The sequence below is a fragment of the Cornus florida genome, unplaced genomic scaffold (assembly GCF_030987335.1).
Source record: "Cornus florida cultivar Cherokee Brave unplaced genomic scaffold, ASM3098733v1 CherokeeBrave_3.0.0_Hap2_Chr04, whole genome shotgun sequence".
Classification (NCBI taxonomy): Eukaryota; Viridiplantae; Streptophyta; class Magnoliopsida; order Cornales; family Cornaceae; genus Cornus; species Cornus florida.
Genome location: NW_026775574.1, coordinates 54,976,391 through 54,994,728, shown reverse-complemented (window position 1 = coordinate 54,994,728; position 18,338 = coordinate 54,976,391). Strand labels below are relative to the sequence as shown.

At 38.8% G+C, this 18,338-nt stretch overlaps 1 pseudogene; it reads right to left on the bottom strand.

The window, feature by feature from the left end:
• Positions 1–13,204: 13,204 nt before the first annotated feature.
• LOC132305874 (small nucleolar RNA R71) lies at positions 13,205–13,303 on the bottom strand (annotated as a pseudogene).
• Positions 13,304–18,338: the final 5,035 nt, after the last annotated feature.

The following is an 18,338-nucleotide window of genomic DNA, read 5'->3' as shown; positions in this document are numbered from 1 at the left end:
GTGGGCTGTCGCCGAATTGACTAACCGGCGTCTGCAGCACATTTGCGCACCCCTTGCCAGGGTTGCCTACCCCCGTGTAGTGCGCCTCTTCTACCAGAATCTCCAGTGCCCTGAAGAGCCACCCATTTCTCTCACTACATCCATTGACGGCACCGCCTATGCTTTCACTATGACTGACATCATTCAGGTTTCTGGTTGCCCCATTGAGTGCCCCGATGACATTGTCAATCGTGAGAATCTCCCTTTATATGAGGAGCCGGATACATTAACGGTGGCGCAGATTGCCGCTGCCATTTGCCCTATTGACGATCCTACTCGGCCCCGGTCTTTTATCCGCAAAACCAATCTTCCGGAACGCCTATGGTTCATTGACACTGTCTTCAAGCACAATGTTTGCCCTTTGGTGCACAGCACCGAGCGTCGGGGCCTCTTTCTGCAAGCCTTATATGCCATGGACCAAGGCCAATGGTTCTCCATCCCAGAGCTCATTTGGTCCACCTTTATGAAGTTTTGGCATGATGCTCATAATGCACGGGCTCCGCGAGTTGAAAATCGGAAATTGCCTTTGCCGTTTTTCATCACTCGACTCCTTCAGCACAAGGGTTTCGTTGTTCCTCCCCACGAACCAAGAGGCGACAAAATCAAAATTTTTACCCAGCGCCGGTGGATCAATGTTCTGAGCCATTCTAGTACCCCTCCGCCTCCTGCCCCCCTGTTCATCCACGCTCCACCTCCTCCTCCTTCTGAGGCAGTTTCCACCGCCGCAGCCACTGCGACGATAGAGCCTTCGGTCGACTCTCACCAGGACCAGGCTTTCATCCGAGCTTCCATTGCCGGTATTCATGCGCGACTAGATCGTTTTGAGCATTCTTTGTCCGCGTGCACTCAGGCTCTGTGTGAGTCTTCTTCACGTGCTGAGGAAGATCGTCGTCTTGCTGCTGAAGACCGCCGTGTCGCCGCTGAGGACCGTCGTTTGGCTTCCGCTGAACGGCGTAAGACTCAATCTCTCCTCCATTCCATCCTCGCCCGTTTACCTTCTGGCCAGTAGCTTGTTGCGCGTGTGGACCTTCTCTTTTGTTTCATCTGTACCTATTTCTCTTGTATATTTTGTTTTCCTTTTAAACTGTAAGAATTTGCTATGTATAGGTTACTCTGGTCGACATGATCCCTGTACAGTTCTTTTTGTCATCATGTAAACTCTTTATGCAATGCAAGTTCTTTATGTTCTGTTAATTTTCGATACATTCGTTTTCTGTCTTTATGCTTGTGCTATTAATATGTTTGTGGTTGTTTCTTTTGGTTCTTCATATTGCTTTCCAGGTTGCGCAGTCCGGTTCAAGTTTGGGGGTTTTTGTCTCCAAATGCCATTCCCTCCCCCGGGTATTGTTGTTCCTTTTGTACTCGTTGTCATTTTTGTCTCTCACTTGCATCCATGTCCACATTGAGGACACTGTGTCGTTTAAGTTTGGGGGTGCATCAAGCATTCTTGGCATATTTTTGGTTCCATAATTTTTGCTAAAGCAATGATAGTATAACTTGACACTTGTCGGAGATGAAACATATGTTTAATACCTTGTGTATAGAAGCAATTGAAAAATTTTGAAAATAAAGAAAAATTTGAGTTGAAATGATCATGTAAATACAATGTAGTCTGTATAAATGCCTCAATTAGATTCTTGCTGGATTTACACTCTTATAAGCTTCACAATGCACAGATGCACATTGGAAACTTAACTGTGAGGCATGCAACTTGATTGACCTTGACCTTGGCCTAGTTAATCTGATTTGATGAACCTGACAGATGGATACCTTTGGCATGTTTATTCAAAAAAAAAAAAAAAAAAAAAAAAAAAAAAAAAAAAAAAAAAAAAAAAAAAAAAATAATAATAATAATAATAATAATAATGACCAGTTGACGTTCGTAGCCTTTCCAGCTCGAGCTATTAAGCCCTAGGAGTGTCTCTACACTTAGCACCCTAAAGCCATCTGGTTTGGGAGTTGTTGGCCTAACGCTTGCTACAAGGGTTGGTTAGAAAGCTTAAGGGACTTAAACATTGCACGGTCATTCAAAAAAAATTAAACTAGTAATAAACATGGTTCGTTGGAGTTCGTAGCCTTTCCAGCTCGAGCTATTAAGCCCTAGGAGTGTCTCTACACTTAGCACCCTAAAGCCATCTGGTTTGGGAGTTGTTGGCCTAACGCTTGCTACAAGGGTTGGTTAGAAAGCTTAAGGGACTTCAGCATTGCACAACCATTCTATGTTTCGCTTATGTGTTGAAATAAATTGTTAACAAGCAACAAAAGTTGTCTTGAAAATAAAATCATGCCTTAGGGACTTCATGTAAAAGGGAATTCATTGACTTGAAAACTTGTACCTTGGAATTGGAAAAGAAAGTAAAAGCCGCATGTTGAGAATCCAATTCACTTTCACTGAAGCTAGAGTTGATTTCCATTCAAGAGATGATAATTGAGTTATTTATATAGACTTTGATGTTGATGCATGTATGTGGAAATGTATGTAGCCAATTTTTGTATCAATGCTTCATATATGCAAGGTAGTTTTCCCAATGACCCCATCTCTAGTTTTTGTCTGTTTCAAGTTGTATTTGAGCTATGTATCTATCTCATTTTACCATGGAGAATATTTTTTGTAGTAGCATGCCCATGGTTGTCTTTTCTTTATGTTTTTCATTGTAGTTTTGCTAAGGGACTAGCAAAATGTAAGTTTGGGGGTGTGATGAGCGCCGAATAATGTATATTCAAGCGCCCTAAATTACATTAACAAAGTCCAGTTATTAATTATTTTATGTAGATTAACTCCAATTCTATGTTTTTATGCATTTTCAGGTTCATTGGCCAAAATGGAACAAGAATAAGGCCTTGTGGAGTCTTGAGCAACAAAAGGGTGCCAATGCTGAATTCTGGCAGCAGTAGAGCCTGGTCTTTGCTTGCCATTTTGACCTTCCAAACTCGAGATCTGGACTTCCTTCATAACATGAAAGATTTAGAGCTCTGAATCAGCTTTCCAAAGCTTCAAGTGGTTCATCATTCGGAGTTCGGAGCAGAGAGTTATGATCTTCACAACAGAGGTGCGCAGAACTGCCTGGCAGCACTGATGTACTGCCTTTCTCCCCATTTTCGACCAACCAGACTTGAGATTTGGGTCTTCATCAAAACATGAAGTTTTTAAAGCACTGAATCAGCTCTCTAAAGCTTCAAACAGATCGTCATTCGGAGTTCGGGGCACAAAGTTATAGCAGTTTTCCCAAAATAGGTCAGCACTGAGCAAGAGGAGCATGTTACACATTGCACTAAGTTAGAGTGCTCGAAGTCACCAAGCGTGCGCTCGAAAATCAGGCAGAATGCCCTTCGGAAATGGCTCATTTCAGCCCACTTGCACATTGGATTCCTCAATGCCATCTTCCCTCTTTATGAAGTGGTTGGAGGTGTCCCTTGGAGGAGAGAGGGTATGGTTGGAGCATAAAAGGCTACCCAAAGGCCACATATATCATTAAGCTTTATCTTGAGCAAGAGAAAAGGAGAGAGAAGAGAGCAAGGAGAGGGTGTTCTTGAGTGCTACAGTAGGAGCTCGAAAATGGAGATGAGGATGATGCTTCTTCCTTCTTCTAGCTCACCAATGGGTAACTAAACCTCATCTAGGGAGGTGATGAAACCCCTCCCTTGTAAGCATGTGTTAGTATAGTTTATTTTTGGGGATTACAATGTATTTTTGATAGTCTTTCCATGGTCAAGAGCCTCATTTTTGTTGTAATGAATGTTGAATGTTTTAAATGATTATTGTGAGTTATTCATCTTGTCTTGGATGGTTGCCTTTCTTAATCATATTGCTTGCACTTCCATGGTGACAATGGAAGTTAGATCATGGAATGGTTTTAATGGCATGGAGTTGGAGAACCTAGATAGTTCATGGCTTAGGGTTTCCCTTTGATGGGCTATACTTGATTCTTAGCTTTATGTGCATTCACCATTTAAATTAGGGCTTGATAATCCTTGGCTTAGTAAGCATGTTCTAAGCTACATTTTAGTTTAGGTAGTTGATCATGTGAACCTTTGATGGTTTATTCTTGCCTTTCTAATTAAATGAACTTCTTAAGGATATTATAGCAACCTAGTATTGTTATGTATCATGACTATCATATATGTTGTTTTCCCCTTAAATTAATCTTAACCTAGCATGTGTATAGGGATGGAGGTGGATTCATTTCTCTAGCCTTCTTTACTTGTACTTCACTCCCTTGAATTCTTGCAATTTATTGTTTTATGCACTTTTAATTTCCTAGCTTAAGTGACATCCAACAAAACCTCTATACACCCTTCATCATTCTAAGAATGATTCTAGACATTTAGGTTGTATTAGACTAGCGTAGTCCCTGTGGTTCGACTTACCCGACCAATAGCCCTATTTTACAATGATTCGTGCTATTGCGAAGGTTGATGTTAATTGACCAACCGATCATGGGTCTGACCTACTTTGGGTCTATCATCAACTGCTCGAACGCTACCTTCGTTATAATGTTTGCGCTACTACCCGGGTTAACAAGGCCTCTCCGGACCAAACTGTTTTACACCATTAACTTGATCACTAGTGGGTCTTCATGTGGGGATTGGAGTCTTAAAAGGTTGGTCCTGTCAAATCTGATTAGAGCCGTGTCGCCCTCTTGGCGAACTGTGTTGACACTACCTATCCTCCTTATCATGTGGGCCTGACGGAGAAATATCCGATGCAACTCTTCTAACTCGTCCGCTGCCTCTAGCCAGCCATGGATAACATTTATGACTCGGACCAGTTGAGCATCCTCGTGGTTAGACCTCTGATTCCTCTTTACTTGCTTGATCGAACGGTTCTGCTCCTTTGCCTAGCCTTGAATATAAGTGGCAAACTTTTCTCTCGCAATCAACATCTCAACCTGCCTCTTCAAGTTTTTGCACTCATTTGTTAGATGCCCAAAGTTGCTATGAAATGCAAAGTACTTGGATTGGTCTCTTTGCTCGAGTGGTTGCCTGATCGATTAAGGTGGACAAAACATCATCTTATTCTTTTGGTACAGACGTGCCAAACTGACATTGAGGGAGGTGACCATTTCTTCTTCTCGTGGCCTCTTCTCTACCCTCCAACGGGCTACTTGTGGAGGTGCTGTTGGTCCTAAGTTCTTATTTTGGCCTTAGATCTACTCTCCACTGTAACCATTGTTGTTTTCCTTGCGTTGATAGCCTCATCTTCTTCCAATTGTACATAGCCTGATGCCCTAGTATTCAGTTCATCCATAATCTTTGGGGTCTGCCCTAGTATTCAGTTCATCCATAATCTTTGGGGTCTGCTGTAATACCCCTAATTTTAAAAGGATAGTCTCAGTATTATTTTAATTGTTCTAATTGCATTTTTATTTCTTTATTTGATTATTTGGCTATTTGATTACGTGTTTAATTAAATTAGTTAATTAATTATTTTATTTGTTTAAATATTTTGTTTGACTTAACTAATTAATTTAAAATATGTGCTTGAATGTTATTTGAATTAGTTGAATTTTAATTGATGTGTTGTTTATTTTTAATTAATTGTAGATTAAATAATTAAACGTTTCTTTTGTTTTTTTTTTTTTTGTTTTATTTTATTTTGTGGATATGGTTAGTAGTAATAGGCCAACCAATTGTATCCCATGGACTACTTGGATAAGGGGTTTGATGGGAAGGAATAATTACCCATGGATAGTTGTATATGATAAGGATATACATAGATTATATACGTAATATATTTTTAGTAACCTTTTTAATATTTTAATATTTAATATTTTCTTTATTAAGTTGACTTGGATTGGGAAAAGGAGTAGAGTTATTATTTGGCCTATAAATATATAACTATAGGTTAGTAAAAAGGGTTAGAAAATATATCATGTAATATATTTTGGAGGAAAAAGGCAAAGAGTTTAGAGAGAGAAAAAATGAAGAAGAATGAGGCTAGGGTTTATCAAATCCCTAAAGGCAAGTTCTTGTTCTATACTTGTCCTTTGATATGTGAATTATATACCTCTAGTATAATTTTAGGATTGTTTAAAGAACAATTAAAACTAGAATTTATAATTTAATTGATCTAGAACATATGTTTTATAAATTATATTCATAGTTGATCTTGTTGTATGAATTGATAAATTTATGGATATGATCTGGTTTCTTTATGGATTTTTACATGTTTTAAATGATGTAATTTCATATTTGTGTATTGATGTGACTTAGTAACATGACTTAGAATCCTTAACAATAAAGAACGAATTCACAGTAGAAGTTCTGGGTTGATTCGCGTAACAGTGCTTGATCCGTTGTTACAATGCTCGAGCCTTGGAAACAAAGCTCGAGCCATAGGTGAAAATCTCGAGCCTTGGATGCAAAGCTCAAGCTATTATTGTAAAGCTCAAGCCATGGACAAAAAGCTCGAGCCCTGGACGGAAAACTGGAGCCATTAGGATAAAAGCTCAAGCCTTACGTGGGAGTCTTCGTAAATATCGTGTAAATTGTCTTTAATTGGTTTTGAGAGATTTTGAACATTAAATAAGGACTAGGTATGAGTTTAAATAAATTCTAAACAAACTTAGTTGTAACAATGCATGCTATTTGAATTCTTTAAAGAATGAATGGATTTATTTTTTTTACTTTGTTCTAGCAATTAAGATTAAATGTTTAGCATGAATTGTATTTGGAGAATGCTTACTTGACTGTATAATAAAGTATCAGCATGTTTAAGATTCAGTTTGTGTAGGACATATGATGTATGAAGCTTAAATAAATTAGAAATCATTTCTATTTTGTGATGGCTTGATATTATGTTATTATGTTTATTTCTGGATTATTTAATGTACTACTTTGATTGTTACATCAACTATTGGATTGTATGGATGTAATGCACCAATATGGGATGGTAGCATTCTAATGACGGATTAACTTATCAGTTAAGTCTTACCTATTTTTGTATAAGAGAATGGATTAACTACAATGTTAAGTCCTATTTATATTCATGTCAGGTCAACTGAACAAGTTGGATGACACATCGTGGTTTATCTATATATATATATATATATATATATATATATATAGATATGAGCCATGATATGAGCTTGAGTCTCAGGATCAGTGGTTAGGGTGCGTATATTGTCAGGGATGTGTATCTAGATATAGTGTAGTTGTGTGCCTTGGTAGGTTTAGGTCCTCATGCTTACTATATGTGCATTTTGTATGTTGCCTACTATTCAGATTGAGGCAACCTTATAGTCTAGTGAGGTTCCTTTAGTGTGTATATGTATTTATGGACTGTATAGTTATTGCATGGGTTAGCTAAAGATGTATAATTTCTCTGGTCTCTGTTTGGGTTGTCGTAGAAAGAACTTGTTCATGGGCCTGACCCACTAGAGCTTATTTGTTCTGAGTAGAGACAGTACACATCATTTTTTCGATTCCAAGTATGATTCTTCTTCATGTTTTAGTTTTGGTTTACATTTCATTTCAATTTTTTCAATTGGGATATTTTTAAGGGTCTACTAGATGGATTCCTGAGTTGTAATGATATCGGAGGTTTTGGATATTTCATTTGGAGGATTAATTATTTATTATTTAGTTTTTTCCTATTATTTATTTATTCTTAATTCAGTTTATATTCTTTGTTCGATTATATACTTTAATTGTTTGATATCCCTTGGATCTATACTCGGACTTTATCACCCGTGGATCTCGAATCAAGGGATATCACATCTGCACAACTAAGGATGTGTGGAATGGAGTCCCTCGGATCATGTCAAGTTTGAATGACTGCACCACTGACGAAGGGTGGCATTTAATCACCATACTTTTCTCAAGATTATAATGGGTGAGGAATGCCTGAAGGTGCTCGCCCTCCTGCTGCCGCATAGTGAATAGGCATGATATGTCTTTGTCTATTCGCCTGTTGCCAAAATATTAGGCTGTGAATAGGTCGCAGAGGGCTCAGAAACTCCTAACCAATCCTCTTGGCAAGTGCTTGAACCAGTTGAGTGTCAGTTCGGTGAGGTTAGTCGAAAAGACCTTGCACATCAAGGCGTCATCTCCAGTATCTAGAGCCATCTTCAGTTGAATGTGGTAAATAATGAGCGCTGAATATTGCGTATTCGAGCCTCTAAATATACGGATGTTAAGACCTAAAGTGATACTTTTATCCATTGTTAGACTAATTTCTGTGTATTTCGTATTTTTAGGTACTTTCTCAAAGAAATGGTTAAAACCGGGCTTTTATGATGAAAAGAATGATAATGAAGTTTACTGCGTTGTTGCCGGTCATACGAAACAAGTCGAGAGTCAAAATGGTGAATTTTGGTGAGTTTCAAGTTCAGAAGCTTGAGCCTCAGTTCTATGGCTTGAGCACAGCGGAAAAAGACAAGAAATTCCAAAGGTAACAAAGCTCGAGCCCTAACCCTCAGAGCTCGAGCCCAACCATAGGGTGCTCAAGCCTTTACCTAAAAGTTCAAGCACATGATGCATCGGAATATGAAAAGTTGATCCAAGCTCCCAGGATCTTGTGCCAAGCCTCAGGGATCGAGCACTAACACCTAGAGCTCGAGCCCACAACCCCAAAGCTTGAGCCCAACACCTTGGGATCGAGCACCATGAAGGAGGGATCGAGCACCATCAATAAAAAGACGTTTCAAACAAATTTTTCTCCCAGAGCTCGAGCCTAACCTTCAAAGCTCGAGCTTGACTCAGAAAGCTCGAGCACAACCACTTAGGGCTCGAGCATGGCTGAAAACTTTGGACCTGCTTAAGTATTTTGAGCATAACTTTTGACTCGAAATTCTAAATTAAGCAAACTTAGTGGCTTTGGAAAGAAGATTCAAAGCCCGATGTTTTTATCTCTTAGCCATCTTGAGATTCACACTCTAAACATATCAAAATCATGTTACAAAGTTAGAACAAGTTGCTATAGGTAGAGCTTGAGCCTGGGACTCCAGAGCTCGAGCTTTGACGTCCTGGAAGTTAAAAATACATGCAGGAATTATATATTTTCACCACCCTTTATTTCTTTAAAGGCCCAATTGTTACTAAAAGCTAGAAAACCAATTTAAAGAGGATTATGACTTGTTCTTCACTATAAAAGAAGACGAAAAGGCCATAGAAAATCTCTCTTCTCCATAGTTATTAATCTCTCTCATATCTTTCTCTCACGGCGGCTTTTAGAGTTTTTGAAGAAGAAGATGCAAAATGAGTTTTGGCGGTCCATGGCAATGAAGATCACAACAACACAGATGATATCTTGCGTTGTCATGAGTAGCTAATTCTTCTCTTAGGGCATTGATGTTGCCCGAATCCGAATACTATGGTTTGATTGTTCTATACTTTGGGAATTTAATATATTATGTACTTTGATTGCATGATTTTGGGCAATTGACTTAATTCAATTGGATTTTAAGTATTAAATAGTTTTTGAATGATTAATACCTTGTTTTAAATTTAATTATTCTTAAATTATATTCAACCCATTCTTATTGGACGATATCTGGCAGAGCCCTGTCGCATATAAGAATGGAGATCATGCAATGGTGTTCAAACATTTTTCATGAATGAATCTTTTTATGTCTATTCCTTGGGAAGACGAGTTATACTACAAAATTAGTTAGAAGTAGGTAGGTAGATAATTCGTGCCAACTGAAGATAGGTTATAGTTAACTGAAATTCATGAAACATTTTTCTTTAAATCTGAATTAAATGAATGTTATTGAGTTTAATTCGATATTATACATAATTGTTGAAATCCCAAGGTTGAACAGTTGACCATAGTATAAGGTTCATGGTGAATTCAATCCCTAAGTATTTCTTCTCTTGATCTCAATCCTTTTATTCTGCTTAATTTATTTTATGTTATTAAATTGCATCACAACACAACAAATCAAATCTTCCTTCTAAATTAAAATAGCAATTAATTGAAGACTTGATAAACTACCACAGTCCTTGAGGTTTGACACCCTCAACATAGCCCTATCCTACAAGGATTCGTTTTATTGTGAGTGGTATTTTATTATTGATAAATAAAAACACACATCAATTTTTGGCGCCGTTGCCGGGGATTGTGATGAGCGCTGAAAAGTGCGCCTTAGGTATTCTAGAACCTTTATCTATCTTATTTTTTCGCTTTAGATTGATTTCGTGTTATTTCCATTTTCAAGTACTTATCCCCAAAATAAGCTAACTCAGCCAAATAAGAGCAGAAATGAAGCAATTCTGGGATGAATCAAAGAAAGGAATAAAGTGGAGCAAAAGGAAGCACAAAGGATGAAATTCAGCAACTTCAATCGATCTCACCTCAAGTTTGATCGATCGAACTCCCATCGATCTCAGCACTTCAAGATAGATCTAGGCCATGATGTCATTTTCAGAGATCCCAAAAGTTCGATCGATCCAGCATCATTCTTTGATCGATCGAACCTTCTTGTCCTTATCCAGATGCCAGATCTTATCCAGCTGTACCACCCTACCAACCGCTTTTGTCCTTTTCCTAAAAATATCTTCAAAATATCTCAGATTTGTTTTTATCCAAAAAGGAGCCGCCATTCAGGATCGATCTAACTCAAGTTCGATAGATCTCAGCCATGTTCGATCGATCCAACCTTAAGTTCGATCGATCAAACTTTCCAGATCCCGAGAGCAACCAAATTCCAGCTCATTAAAAGTTGTCTCATATCCAATCATTGGGGAATATTTGCTGTACGAGCCTAGCTCATTTTGGGTGATTTTTGACCTACCTATATAAGGAATATAGCCACTTTTTAGAGGAGAGACTCATAGATTGATATACTCATACTCATTCTTAGACACTTAGGGAGCTACATCCTTAAAGAGGAAGAAAATAAGGGAGGAGGCTTCATCAACTAAGGAGCAATCTCTACCATGGAGTGAGCCCTTGAGGGTTGGAGGACATCATCTATGAGGGACTAGACATCCTCTTGGGGCTAGAGTTAGCCCTAAGCATGCTTTCTACATCTTGATTTATGTATTTTTGAGGGGATTTGTATTGTGATACTTGTTTCATCACTTATATATATATAGATCTTGTTTATTTAATGATTTTTATGGTTTAATTCTTCCAATTGATCATTTCATTATATCTATATGTCTATGTATGTTAGAATAGATGTTCATGTGTTTATCTCTATTTCTTGTGTTGTTGATGCATGTCTATGTGTATTAATGTTATAGATCTAGAGATTGTCAAGATATAGTGCTTAATGGAATGTCCTTGTGGTTTATTTGATGGTTCATACTTATTTCTTGATGGATTATGCCTCTCCCTTAGTTTAATTAGTTTAATTTCATGTCATTAGCTTAGTTATATTGTAGTGGTAGCTAGATGTTAAATGGGAGGACAATTCATGCTTGTTGTTTGATGTTCCATACTCATGAATGCAAGTGGCATATTTCTTTAATTTTGTGGTGTGTTTGGTTGTGAGTTTAAATAAAGGATTAATGGCTTAATTTGATATGTCGTGCTATCTACTATGTTATTTAGACAATATATACTTAATTTGGTATCTATGCTTGTTGAAACAACCACTCACACACACCATTGTTACAATACATGCCTTTCCCCTCATTAATCATTCATTAAGGGTATAGAAGAGCTATGCTTAGTGGTGATCTCTGAACCCTAAGATCTCTCTCTCTCTTACTTTACCTCTATTGCATTATTGTCTACTTTAGTTTAAATTACACCTTAGCTTAATCCAACCACCAACCAATCTTTTGATCACTCGACCTACTAACCCTAATCTTGATTCCACAACCTTTTACGACCCTTACAATCCCTTAGGATGATCCCTACTTACCCTTGCTATATTTTTAGTTAGTGGTAGTAGTGGCATTTATAAATGTAAAACTTGGCCAACTTGCACACAAATTTGGTCATGCACCGCGCGAGCGACTACAAGTTTTTGGCGCCGTTGCCGGGGATTAATTGATTAGAAACGTCATATTTGTGGAATCAATTAGGAATTAGTACTCTTTTGATTGTGTCTTTACTTTATTTTTATTTTTGTTACTTATTGTGTTGGTTCTTGTTTAACTAGGAGCATTGAGCAAGAAGGTGAGCAAAGGAGTATCCAAGCAAAGGAGCTAAGCAAAGCATGGAAAGAAGGCTAAAATCATAAAAAATTTGCTAAGTTAAAAGCTAAAATTTTTGCAGTTGAAGTGCTATAGGACCTTTGTGAGATCTTTCTAACTCAATCTCTAGTTAAATCGTCGGCCCGCGTGGAGGCTTGTATTTCAATTCTTAGATAAATCGTGAGCCTGTGTGGAGGCAATTTTACTTTTCTTGCATGTTGTTCAAGCATGGGAGTATGGGATCATTGTATGTGGAGGAAGTTTGTTGATTGTTGATTTGTTGTGAAGGTGAAGTGTTTGTCATTTTTGCTTGTTGTGTTGCATTGTGCATACATGGTCATAGATCATTGAGACCAAGTCTTGTCCCTTTAAATTTTCATCTTGAATCCATTGTTCGAAACCCTAGGGGAAGAGCTAGTTCTCATCACTCCATTTTGCCAATGGAGGATTTGAATGACGACTATGTGGAGGACCTTGGTTACATAGACCAACAAGGTATCCTCCATCCCAATGTGCATCATGATAACATGCAAGTACCATTAGGCATCCAAGGCCATTCATTCATCCACCACAACAACAAGGCCAAGTTTTATTGGGAATGCCAAGGCCAAGTTCTATTGGGAATGCCAAGGCCAATTTATGCTCCACCACCACCCATTATTCAAGGCAATCAAGGTGCCCATGTTGCACCTCCAATTGCTAATCCTCCCCTTGCTTTGAGAGATCACTATGTGCCTAATGAATATAATGCACCCACATGCATTCAATTGCCACCATTTAGAGCACATCACTATGAGATCAAGCCACAAACCATTCAAATGCTTCCTAACTATCATGGACTTCCAAGTGAAGAACCTTACAAGCATTTGGATGAGTTTCTTGAAGTATGTTCCACCGTGAAATACACGGACATGCTGGAAGAGGTCTTAAGGCTTAAACTTTTTCCATTCACCCTAAAAGATAAAGCAAAATATTGGTTTAACAATCTTAGGCCTTTTTCAATAACTTCTTGAGCGGAAATGCAAAAAGAGTTATTGAAGAAGTACTATCCAGTTTTGAAGACCAATGCCATGCGAACCTCAATTCAAGAGTTTTCACACGGGGATGGGGAAACATTTTGTGAGACATGGGAACGCTTTAATGAATTGCTTAGGAAGTGTCCACATCATGACATGCCCAAATGGTAATTAGTTCAACATTTCTTTGAGAGCTTATCGGACAATCATAAGGGCATGGTTGATGCTTCCATGGGTGGATCTTACATTGATAGGCATGAGGATGACATGTGGCGTCTTTATGAGAGCATGAGTGAAAAATCTTTGTATCGAACTCTATCTTCTAAGAATTATAGGAATTTAAGTGGAAGAAAGAGTGTTGGCTTATATCAAGTCGACCATTCCAATGAAATAGTCGCCGAGATGAAATCCTTATCTCAAAGGTTTGATCAATTTTTGATCAACCAAAACTCGGCAAATCAAGTATCTTCCCTTCCTAACCATTCTCATCATGCATCTAATGAGACATGTATGACTTGTTCAAGTGTTTTACATTCTACTTCCAATTGTCCCTATGGACATGTGCAAAGTGAGCATCATGAATAAGTCGATGCAACTTTTGTTAATCAAGGGAACAATCCTTATGGCAATCATTATAATCCAAGTTAGAGGAACCATCCCAACTTCTCTTGGAAAAACCAAGGGGAAGGCTCAAACCATCCCCAAGGCGGTTTTCAAGGGAAATACATTCCACCTCTAATGCAAAGCCAAGGTTCCCAAGGATATAGACCATTTCAATCACAAGGAAACCAATTATCTAATTCTCATTTTCCAAGTTAATCTTATTCTCAAGGGAATTCTAGGAGTCCCACCTTTGAAGAGAACGTTTTGACCACTCTAGGCACTTTAGAGGCTAACACTCAATTGCTTCATTCTCACTCTTAATCCATTGCAAAGCTAGAAACCCAAGTAGGTCAAATAGCTAGTACCTTGAATGCTAGAGAGAAAGGGAAAATGCCTTTGAATGCCCCACCAAAGCAACAATGTGTTACGGAGACTCATTCCTCATCGAAAGGTCACACAATAGAGCATGTCAATGCGGTGACAACCTTGAGAAGTGGGAAGATTGTGGACAACCAAGTGGGTATGTCCAATGAAGAAAGTGAACCAGTGCAACTCAAAGTTGACACCTGTCCCGTTTCACATCCTATTCCCCTTCATTGCATATACATGATTTTTCAAATGATAATGCGTTGAAAAGTGATTTGAAAAGTGATTTTGAAAAGAAAAATTTGCTACATGATTTGAAAACTTCTTGTGATGAAGAGACTTCAAAGAAAAATTTTGAAAAGATTTTTAAACCAAAAGCTCCATTTTCGGATGCTTTAAAAGGATCCATTTCAAATGATAAGCAAAAGGCCAAAATCAATGAAATTATGGATGTGTTTAGGCAAGTGAAAGTCAATCTTCCACTTTTGGATGCAATCAAGCAAATTCCGACTTATGCCAAGTTTTTAAAAGACTTATGCACCCAAAAGAGGAAGAACAAAAGCCAAGCACCTAGGAAAGTGGTCTTAACTGAGCAAGTAAGCTCAATTTTGTAACATAACACTCTTTCAAAGTTTAAGGACCTTGGTTCACCTACCACTTCATGCATCATTGGTGACCATGTCATTAATTGGGCTCTTCTAGACTTAGGAGCAAGTGTTAATCTTCTTCCATATTCGGTGTATGTCAAATTAGGCTTAGGAGATTTGAAACCGACGTTGGTGGTTTTGCAACTTGCCGACCGATCCATAAAGAAGCCTAGGGGTATCATTGAGGATGTTTTGATTAAGATTGATAAGTTTTTCTTCCCCATTGATTTCGTTGTTATTGACACGGAACCGGTCCTAAATCCTAAGAGCCAAATTCTCGTTATCCTTGGCCGTCCTTTCTTGGCAACCACGAATGCCAACATTAATTATAGGACGGGGATAATAAAGATCTCATTTGGCCACATGAAGGTGAAGTTGAATATCTTCAATCCAACCCCCAATTCATTTGACAAGCATGAAGAGATTAATGTTGTAGAGAAATGTTATGACCTTAAATGTGAAGGAATTGAGTTTTTGTGTGAGACCAAGGTTTCAAAAAGTCCATCTTCAACCTTGAAAGCAAAGAAAATGGTTTCAAAGTCTTGTTTTGAAAGGGCATGGAAGCCCAAAGATTGTTTTGACCATGGACCAAGAAGTTCCTTTGAGCCTAATCCAACAAGTTCTCTAGGGAACCATTTGTTGGGTGGAGCTCAAGGCATCCATCATCCCATTAAGGAGGGGATGCATTACAAGATGTTTGATCCAGGCTAAAAGAGCCTAACGTCTTGCTAGAGACTTTAAAGACTAGCAAAGCATTTCGTAGGGTGTCAAAGACTAGCAAAGCATTTCGTAGGGTGTCAAAACCCTACTCCTCCCCCATTTCTATCTTTAATTTCATTTCTTGCGAAGTCTAGATATTGGTTTAAGGTTTATATACATTGCTAGGAACTGTGATAAGGATTGCATGCACTTTCATGTCATAATTAAGCATTTTGCATAAGTTCGATCGATCTCAAAATGAGGTTCGATCGATCGAACTTCATTCCTGCAGCAAACCTGCATCCAAATCACTCTCTGTCCCATCAATCCAAGAAAATCTGCATATTTTTGTTCTCTATTAGATTGATCAGAAGACCTTCAATCGATCCAAATATCACCTTCGATCGATCTTGAGTTTCTACACTTAGAAAATTTTCGACCTGCATAATTTCAGCTCTCTGTCAGATCGATCGAAAACATTCCTAGATCGATCTAAAGTTCTTCGATCGATCCAACTTTATTATTGGATCAATCTTGAGTACCAAAACTTAGAAAAATTTTTGAACTCAAAAACCTGCATATTTTTGCTCTCTGTCAGATCGATCGAACATTTGTTCAGATCGATCTCAGTTCTGAAATTTGATATTTTAACTTTGTTTTGATTTTCAATATTTTAAAAATCCAAAAATATTTTTAATTTTTAGTTTTTAGTTTTCAATCTTTAATTTTTATTTTATTTAAAAAAAAAAATCAAAAAATCAAAAAATTCAAAGGTGGATCGATCTAAGTTCGATCGATCTGAGACTTCAGATCGATCGATCGAACTAGTTCGGGGGTGTTTTAAAAAACAGATCCAGGGTTATTAGATCGATCCTTAAGATCGATCTAACCCTCTCAAACTCTACCCCTTTCATCGTCGTTGCACCCATCCACTCTCCCATCTCCGGTGAGACCTCCGGCGAGCATCTAGAGTGTCGTTTCTCTCACTCTCTTCTTGGATTTCGCATCTTGCCCCTTTCGATTCTCCACTTCTTCTCTCGATTTTTAGGTGAGATCCGAATCCCCCTTTGTGATTCAAACATCCATCTGATACATACATGCTTTAAATGTTTGATCCATGTTATTTTGATGATGAAAATCTCCATTGTTGAAGCATCGACTCACTTTGTATATATATATGTATGTGTATATATATGTGTTTATATATTTTGTTAGATTTTTTATTTTCGATTTGATTTTGGAGTTTTGGGCCGAACCAAGTGACTAGGATTGATGCTGTGTTGTGTAGAGGGGCTCACAAACCCATTTGTGAGGCCCCCGTGCCGTCCATGTCACAGATTTGTGACCCTTCGATTTTCACTTCACAGTTCGATCGATCGAACTTTTTCTTCGATCGATCTGGTGAGATCGGTCTCACCAATTTTTGATCGATCGAAGTTTCTTTTGTCAGATCGATCTCACATTTTTTTTGTGATCGATCGAACTTCATAGATTTACTGCATACACTTCATATGTCATCTATTGTGTGCCATGCTATCTTATGTGTGCCAATGCCTATGTTTTCCTCATTGGACGCATCTCATACTTATCTTGCCTAGCATGTTGCACATCATCATTTGTCACTTGCAAAGATTCATGTGCTTTACTTACTTTGTCTATCTTATTTGACATATATGATTCTAACTGTGCTTTATATTCTTTATTCTGGCACTGACTTCCCTTTGAATTTCTTTTAATTTGTAGACTATGGTTCAAGTTACTACCGTAGCCTGCAGACACTATCACCGCCGAGGCAGGCAGACTTTAGATGATGATGCCGGTCCTTCTCATGCACAGGACCCCATACTGGAGGAGCCAACTGAGCCTACACAGTCTCCTTATTCTGACAGCAGACTACATTCTTCTCCTGAGTCAGCTCATTCCCCTCAGGCTGATGTTAAGACTGCACATACTCCATCTCCACCAGCTCAGCCAGATCTTGATCTAGACCTATCATTACCGAGATACTCATGCCTTCAGGTGGTGCATGAGTCATTCTTTGATACAGACTTCTTCTCCTGATCGGTGCTGACCCGATCGGCATATGATGATATTATCCAAAGGGGCCTTACAGCCATCCTAGCCCCTGTTACTTTCCCGGTATGCCCGAGGCTCGTCCGGATGTTCTACCAGAACCTTCGGCCTGCCTCGCGTAACCTGGAGGAGATACGGACCACTATCGACGGCTACCCGATCAGCATCATGATGGACACATTATCCAGATCCTGTCGGTGTCTACATCTCTGCCCACCAGATCTTCAGGAGGCCTATCCTACTCTCTACAGGCTTACCTATGCAGACATGGTCGTCTTTCTTACAGGCCACCATGCCACTGGTGAGACTTTCACCACCCGGACCTATCTTCTAGACGATTTATGGATATTTGATTCGGTGCTATACCGAAACGTCTTCATGGCCGACCACAACATCCAGCGGTGAGGCAATTTTCTTACAGCTTTATATGCTTTCTATTCTGGGCATTGGCTGTCCATTCCTTCTCTCATCTGGTGTGTGATAAGGAAGCTGTACGATGATTATATTAGCAGGGAGCAGCCCAAGCGGCCCAAGTTCCTCCCATTTGGCCACCTCATCACCCAGATCTTACGCGATCAGTGCTATCCTATCCAGCCACGGGAGCGCCCTGAGAGAGAATCCTGTACCTTCGAGAAGAAGGACTGGGATAAGAGCTACAATGCTATTATCGGCAGACTCCAGGATCATGCGGTGATAGCGGCAGAGGAGTTAGAGGCTGAGGAGGTAGCCGCAGCAGCAAACCTGGCAGCGGATGATGTACCAGTAGGTCCGGCTGCCTTGCACATTGATATCGATTTGGAGCAGC